This window comes from Petaurus breviceps, unplaced genomic scaffold (assembly GCF_028583685.1).
Source record: "Petaurus breviceps papuanus isolate PSGF00001 unplaced genomic scaffold, PetGlider_PUasm1.0 125, whole genome shotgun sequence".
Taxonomy (NCBI): Eukaryota; Metazoa; Chordata; class Mammalia; order Diprotodontia; family Petauridae; genus Petaurus; species Petaurus breviceps.
The window spans coordinates 2,376,080-2,383,638 of record NW_027185653.1 but is presented as its reverse complement, the minus strand read 5'-3'; the positions used below and the strand labels follow the sequence as shown (position 1 = coordinate 2,383,638).

General features: G+C 38.9%; 1 pseudogene; it reads right to left on the bottom strand.

Moving 5' to 3' along the window:
• Nucleotides 1-948: 948 nt before the first annotated feature.
• LOC138163161 (small ribosomal subunit protein eS4-like) lies at nucleotides 949-1,779 on the bottom strand (annotated as a pseudogene).
• Nucleotides 1,780-7,559: the final 5,780 nt, after the last annotated feature.

Below are 7,559 nucleotides of genomic sequence, written 5' to 3'. Positions count from 1 at the left end.
TCAGCATTAGATTGGAGCAAATGGAAACTAGGGAATTTATTAGAAATCAAGATACTATTAAACAGATCCAAACAAGTGAAAAAAATAGAAGATAATGTGAAATATCTCAGTGGGAAAACCACTGACCTGGAAAATAGATCCAGGAGAGATAATTTAAAAAATTTTTTACTACCTGAAAACCAGGATCAAAAAAAGAACCTAGAAATTGTCCTTCAAGAAATTCTCAAGGAAAATTGGCCTGATGTTTTATAACTAGAAGGTAAAGTAGAGGTTTAAAGAATCCATAAAATACTTCCAGAAAATGATGCCAATAAGAATATTCCTATGAATATTATAGCCAGGTTCTGGAATTCCCAGATCAAGGAGAGAATATTACAAACATCCAGGAAGAAACAATTTGAATATTGTGGAAACAAAATCAGGGTAACTCAGGATCTGGCAGTTTCAACAGTGAAGGATGGAAGGGCTTGGAATATGATATTCTGGAGCTCAAAGGAGCTGGGATGAAATCCAAGAATCACCTACTCAGCAATACTGAGTATTGTTTAGTAACATGTTTCAGGGGAAATTATGGTCATTCAGTGGAAGAGAGTACTTTTAACGATTCTTTTTTTTTTCTTGAAGTTTTATTGATATCTTTTGTTTTCACATCAGCCATTTTGGGATACGTCCTCTCCCCATCTTCCAATCAGAGACCAGTTCCATGTAATGAAGAAAATCAGTTAAGCAAAACCTATACAGCTACATCTTCCAACATTTTATGCAACCTTCATACCCACAGTACCCTAATCCAAGGAAAGAAGAGAAAGGCATTTATGGCTTGTTCTATTTCATTTTATAAGACCATGTTGTTTAAGCTATTTCTAATTTTATGTATTTTATATTTTGTAGGGTAATCACAATTTTTTTTTTAAAACTGTAACATCTCAACTTGTGTGAAACCCTACAAATCCTCATCTGCACTCATTTAGCCACTGCTCTGCTTAGCTGCCAATCTCTTGTCTCTCTCTTCAGCAATTGTAAGGCAGATACCCTTTCCTCAGGGAAGAGAGATCCAAGGCTTATTACCTTTGCCAATAACAAAAATGTTGGAGAGCCTGGTAGCAAAACTATTGCCATTGGCATCTTTTACATGGACAACATCAAAAGAGCCAGGATGTTTTTCCCTGTTTGTGCTAACACCAATTCTACCCAAATTAGCCGAGCTGGTCACCATACATAGGTTACCAGTATCAAACTTGATAAAATCAGTGATCTCGCCAGCCTCTAAATCAATCTGAACTGTGTCATTCACTTTGATCGGAGGATCTGGGTAACTGATAGTATGGGCTTCATGGGTCACCAGATGGGGAATACCTTTTGTACCCACAAAAATTTTCCTCCCTATGCACAATTTATATTTAGCTTCCTTGGCTGTAATACGATGAATGGCAAAGCATCCCTTTGTGTCATACACCAGATGGAAATGTTCACCCGTCTTCTCAATACTAATGACATCCATAAAGCCAGCTGGGTATGTAATATCAGTGCAGACCTTGCCATCAATCTTGATTAATCACTGCATGCAGATCTTCTTTACTTCACCTCCAGTCATGGCATACTTCAGTCTGTTTCTCAAGAAGATGATGAGTAGAAGACACTCCCTCAGCTTGTGGGGACCTGTTGATGGTCTTGGAGCAAAAACTCCTGTTAACTTATCCAGCATCCAATGCTTTGGAGTTGCTACACGCTTCAAATGCTTCTTAGGACCACGAGCCATGGCTACACTGAACCTGAGTTAAAATGGGAACTTTACTCAGCTGTAGGATCAGAGGCTCCGTCTACTTATACGCTGTGTGTATTTGGCCAATTCACTGTACCCTTTAGGGCCTTACTGTATTTACCAGCAGCACGACCAGACGGTCCCAAGGCCACACGGAAAAAGCACTTTTAACCATTCTTGATGAAAAAAAAAAAACAGTTGAAAAGAAAATTGGACATTCAGATACAAGAAGGAAGAGAAGCACAAGAAGATGAACAGGGAAAAGAAATCTTAAGAAATTTATCAAAGTTGAACGATTTATATCCCTATATGGAAAAACTATAATTTTAACTTATGAAACTTTACTCAGCATGAGAATAGTTGAAGGGAATAGAAATGTATGTGTGTGTATATATACATATATATATATATACACACACACATACACACACACGTACATACATATACACATACATACATATATATGTTTATATAGGAGGGTATATAGGCATATGAATACATGTGTGAATGTGTGTATATATGTGAACAGTATACATAGAGGCCACAGGACCAATTTAATAGGAAGGGATGATACTTAAGGAGATGGGGAGAGACAGAATTAGTAATCTATCTCGTATAGAAGAGGCAAGGGGAAATGGTTGCAATGCAAGGAAATAAGAGGAATGCAAAATCGAATTGGGTCAACCTTATTCTCATTGAATATGTCTTAGGGAAGGAATTATATACACACCAAATAGGTTATCTCACCCTATAGGAGATTACAGGGGAAGGGGATGAGATGGGACATGATGAACGGAGGGGAGGGAAGTTGGAAGCCACTTTTGAAAAGGGACAGAATGAAATATAGAATAGAAGAAGTGGGGGGTTGGGATAGAAGGGAGGGAAATTTAGTCAGTTTTATGCAATATATCCACTATGGAAATATTTTGCATAGCTACATATGTACAACATATACGGAATTGCTTATGTTCCCAATCAGGTGACAAGGGAGGAAAGGAATGAATCTGGAATTCAAAGGTTTAAAATCAAATATTTAAACATATATATATATATATATATACACTAATATTAATTTTACTTTACATGTAACTGGGAAATAAAATATACAGGCACTGGAGCATAGAGATCTACCATGCCCTGTTGGAAAGTCAGAGGGGGTTTGGGAGAAGACATGGAAGAGAGGAGATGGGAGGAGGGGATATTCAGTGGGATCACTATTTTGGGGTGGTGGGTAGGTGAAAAATGGGGAGAAAATTTGTAACTCAAAATCTTGCAGAAATGATGTAAACTAGAAGTTAATAAAGCATTTGATAAATAAAAATAAAAAAAAGAATTTTTGATCTACTTGGAAACCATCATCAAAGAAAGAGTTTGGATGCTCTCTTGGGCAAACTTATACTTTGACACTCTATTGTTTCTGTGTGTGTCCTTTTTTTTACCTCTGTATATACTGCTACATGTGTCTGCTATAATGACACAAAGCTAATATGGGATAGAGTAGAGAGAGAACCTCTAGCTGTTTCCCAACAACTCCAAAGAGGTGCAAGGGAGAAGGTAAAGAGTGAACTCTTTTCTCAAGCTGGATTTTTTTTTCATTTTAAATTTATTTATTTACTTTTGGTTTTCAAAATTCATTTCCACAATATTTTTCGTTACAATTTTTCACCCTATCTTGGCCCTACCCCTACTGCAAAATATCAAGGCTGCTGAATACCCCCTTCCCCCCAACCTGTTTTCTCTTATATCTTCCCCCATCACCCACCTAACTTTCTATTAGGTCAAGATGGGTTTCTATACCACAGTGTGTGAATATCTTATTTCCCAGTTGCATGTAAATTTTTTTAAGCACTTATTTTCATAACTTTGAGTTCCAAGATTTTTTTTCCCTTCTTCCCTCCTTAACTGCCCCCACTGGTAAGATAAGCAATTCAATATAGGTTGTATATGCGTAGCTACCTGAATCTTTTCCCTAGTAGTTATATTATGAAAGAATAACTATATTTCCCTCGATCCTATCCTGCCTCCCACATATGCTATTTTCTCCTTTGACCCTATCCCTTTTCAAAAATGTTTGCTTCTAACTATCCTCTCCCCCAATCTGCACTCCTTTCCATCATCCCCCCATTTATCCCCTATCCCCCTATTTTCATGCAGGGTGAGATACCCAACTGAGTGTGTATGTTATTTCCTCTTGACCCAAATTCAATGACAATAAAGTTGTCCCATTCCCTTTCATCTTTCTGCTCTTTCCCTCCACTGAAATAGTGTTCTCTTGCCTCTTTTATGGGAGATAATTAATGCTAATCTATCTCTCCTTTTCTCCTTATCCCAATAAATTGCTCTCTCACTTTGTAATTTTATTTTTAAGATATCATCCCTTCATATTCAACATATCCTGTGCCCTCTGTCTATGTGTACATGAACATACATGTGCCCACACTCAAATACATATTTATATACACATAACGCCCTCATAAACACACACATACAAACACAAACACACATATGTATATACATATATATACATACACACACACATATATATTCCCTTCACATATCCTCATACTGAGAAAAGTCTTATGAGTTACAATTATTGTTTTTCCATGTAGGAATGAAAATAATTCAAATTTAATAAGCTTTTTATATCTGTTTCCTCTTTACCTTCTCATGTGTCTCTTCCTTCCTGTATTTGAAAGTCAAATTTTCTGTTCAGCTCTGGTTTTTTCATCAAGAATGCTTGAAAATGGTGGTGGAGCCAAGATGGAGTAGAAGCACGACCTTCCGGTGGCTCCGGCTTCCACCTTCACCCAGTCGATGTAAATAGGGGACTCTAAACAAACTTTGGAGCTGTAGAAACCACAAAATGACACAGAGAAGATAACCTCCCACTGAGGACAGCCCGGCAGACTGGCAGGAATCTAGCGCAGTGCTCTGGGAACCAAGCCCAGCCCCACGCCGAGGCTTTAGCACCAGGGCAGGCTTGACCAGCCTCCAGCCGGAGGGACTCCAGATCAGCAGCAGAGATGGCAGTTTACAGATTTATCAACACAAAGATGCGAAGGACAAAGTGAGAGGCCAGTGCAGTCTGGACTTTGGGACTAGTAAGTGGGATTGCATGGCTTTTACCCCTGGGGCAAGAAGCGGCTGAGAGGCTGGCACAGCCAGCCAGTGCCATGTGGAAGATTCAGCTACTGGAGTACAGAGTGTAGGGAGACCAAGCACCATTCTGAGGGGTAATCATTCTTGCTTTAACCTGCTTGGATCTGGATTGCAGTATAGGGTGGAGGTCCTAGGGGGGTGTGTCCAGCTTGCCAGAGTGTGTGGAGACCACAGAAAGGGTACCCATCTAATACCTCCAGCAGCTGAAAAAACCCCAGCGTTTGGGACGAAAGCTCCCCTGTCTGGTAGCAGAGTCCTACTGTGGCAAAAAGCCAAAAAATCAAGTAATTGAGTGTCAAAATGAGCAGGCAAAGGAAACAAAGCAGACAAAAGATTCCAACATTACACTCCTATTTTGGGGACAAAAAGGAGCAAAGCATGGAACAGGAGGAAAACAGTGAAGTCAGAACTCCTGCACCCATAGCTTCAAAGGAAAATACAAGCTGGTTACAGGCCATAGAGGACCTTAAGAAGCAGATAAGAGATGTGGAGGAAAAATTGGGAAGAGAAATGAGAACAAAGCTAGAAAATTATTAAATGAGAGTAAATAGCTTAACTGAGGAAAATAACACTTTAAAAAACAGACTGACTCAAATGGCAAAGGAGGCTCAAAAAGGCAATGAGGAAAAGAATGCCTTAAAATACCGAATTTGCCAGATGGAAAAGGAATCTCAAAAGCTCAATGAGAAAAATCATTGCTACAGAATTTGATTGGAGCAAATGCAAGCTAATGACTTTATGAGAAATCAAGGTGCTGTTAAACAGATCCAAACAAATGAAAGAATAGAAGGCAAGGTGAAATACCTCATGGGAAAAAACACTCAACTGGAAAATAGATCCAGGAGATATCATTTAAAAATTATTGGATTACCTGAAATCCATGATCAAATTAAGAACCTAGAAATCATCCTCTAAGAAGTTCTCAAAGAAAACTGCCCTGGTGTTTTAGTACCAGAGGGCAAAATAGAGGTTTACAGTATCCACCCATCACCTCCTGAAAAAGATCCCCAAAAGAACACTCCTAGGAATATTATAGCTATGTTCTGGAATTCCCAGATTAGGGAGAGAATATTACAAGCAGCCAAGAAGAAACAATTTGAATATTGTGGAAACACAATCAGGATAACCCAGGATCTGGCAGCTTCTACACTGAGGGATCAAAGGGCTTGGAATACGATATTCCAGAGGTCAAAGGAGCTGGGATTAAAACCAAACCTACCTAGCAAAACTGAGTACCATGTTTCAGGGAAAAATATGGTCATATAATGGAATAGAGAACTTTCAAGTATTCTTGCTGAAAAAACCAGAGTTGAATAGAAAATCTGACATTCAGATACAAGAAGCAAGAGAAGCATGAGAAGGTAAACAGGGAAAAGAAATCATAAGGAACTTATCAAAATGGAACTACTAACATTCCTACATGGAAAAACAATAATCAATCCTTGGGGGTCCATGGCCCTTTACCCCACCCACCATAGACACAAGTCCATACTCCCCCTGAGTTTTGTGGGATGAAACAAGAAAACACTCCTGCCTTGCTACACAGTCCTTATTTTTTCCTGTGACTGTATTCTGAACTCCTGGGTTCCTTCTCTTCCCACAGGTGGCAGTCGCACTTGGCTTCTGCCTAGGTCCCAATGCTGGCAGCTCACCATTCCTGCTCTCAGCTCAGTGAAATAAACATGCAGGTTGTTCTTCTCTCCTGTTCCATGGTTTCACAGAGGCACAGCTATCACAACTGGGAAACAAACAATTATCCCAACCCCATACTTTCCCTTTGCTCTGCAAATCCCATCCTTGTCATCATTTGTAGCAGCAAGCACCCCAGCATCCCCATAGTAGTTGCCAATACAGGTTCTTAGATCTGCTTTTCTAAAGGAAAGCAACCCAAAATGGGTTAACAAGCTTACTTTAATAAATCAAATATAGATCATTTACCTAGTTCAGGGGAAAAAGATCAGCACCCCAAACTTCAGCATATATAGACAGTAGTTACAAGGCAGAGAAACAAACAGATCAAGCAGACAGGCTTCCATAAAGTCCAACCATTTCATCCATAACAAATCACAGTTACCAGAGATGGAAGCATCAACATCTGGATTTTTCAAAGCTGGGAGGCTCTATATGGCTGCCCAGCATCTCATCTGGTCAAATCACACAACAGCAACACAAATATTAACAATCCCAGAAGATAGAAAAAGGAGGGTAGATAAGAAAATCAGAACAGGTCAGATCTATGTAGTAACAATACTGATAAGAAGGATATAGGCAGGGAATATTTGAATCTCAAAACATATGCATCATATTCACATATGAATGCCATTTATTCTTATATGATATTTATATATCAATAAAGAAAATTGCTATGCTGCCAGAGGTGCCTATTCAGTAGCAATTTATTTCTCTCACACATTCACCTTCCATTTTCCCCTACCCCAACTCACAGCAACACAAAGATGGTTTAGAATTTCTCATTTCCCAAGTATTCACATATTATTCCTGTCAGAACTTATAAATATGGTGATAGAGGAATGATTTTGAACTTAAAATGGGAACAGAAAGAAGCCTTACCTATTTTCATGTTCCTGTGAGTTGAGGGGAAATGGAAGGAGAAATTTTTAGTGAAGAAAATTGAAAG